At 44.7% G+C, this 524-nt stretch overlaps 1 non-coding gene across 1 annotated transcript; it reads left to right on the forward strand.

Moving 5' to 3' along the window:
- Nucleotides 1–210: 210 nt before the first annotated feature.
- On the forward strand, nt 211–283 carry trnak-cuu. Its single transcript has one exon. It is a non-coding gene; the product is annotated as a tRNA-Lys (tRNA).
- Nucleotides 284–524: the final 241 nt, after the last annotated feature.

A 524-nucleotide genomic window follows, 5' to 3' on the forward strand; every position in this document is an offset into this window, starting at 1 on the left:
TTAAATCCCGGAACAAGCGCTGAAAATGGATTATAATGGTCTGAAGGAGTAACAGCTGAGAAGTGGAAGATGTAGCTGATGTTATTTGTGATTGAGAGGAATGAAATGGAACCTTGTGCTTTTCCAGGTGGATCATCTTTGTCACATTGAAATGAGGTTGCAAGGGATTTGGCTCAGTGTGAAATGGGAAAAGAAGTACCAACTAATCGAGCCCGGCTAGCTCAGTCGGTAGAGCATGAGACTCTTAATCTCAGGGTCGTGGGTTCGAGCCCCACGCTGGGCGTCCTTGCATCTTGCAACTTTACTTTCTGAGGTGAAGGCCAGCTATTCAGTTCTCCAGCATCATGAGGAAAGCCAGCAGATTTAGTTGTGCCAAAAACATGGTTTCTCTTCTGCTGCTTTAATTAAGATACTGGTTTCCTGTTTCAGAGTGCAAGTTGTTTCCACTTCACTGGAAGTCCCAGAGATCAGCTTGGAGGTGCAGCCGCTTGTATAATAAATGACAAGACTTTTAAAGGGGCAAA

This window comes from Rhincodon typus, unplaced genomic scaffold (assembly GCF_021869965.1).
Source record: "Rhincodon typus isolate 14 unplaced genomic scaffold, sRhiTyp1.1 hic_rhity00000063, whole genome shotgun sequence".
NCBI classification, from domain to species: Eukaryota; Metazoa; Chordata; class Chondrichthyes; order Orectolobiformes; family Rhincodontidae; genus Rhincodon; species Rhincodon typus.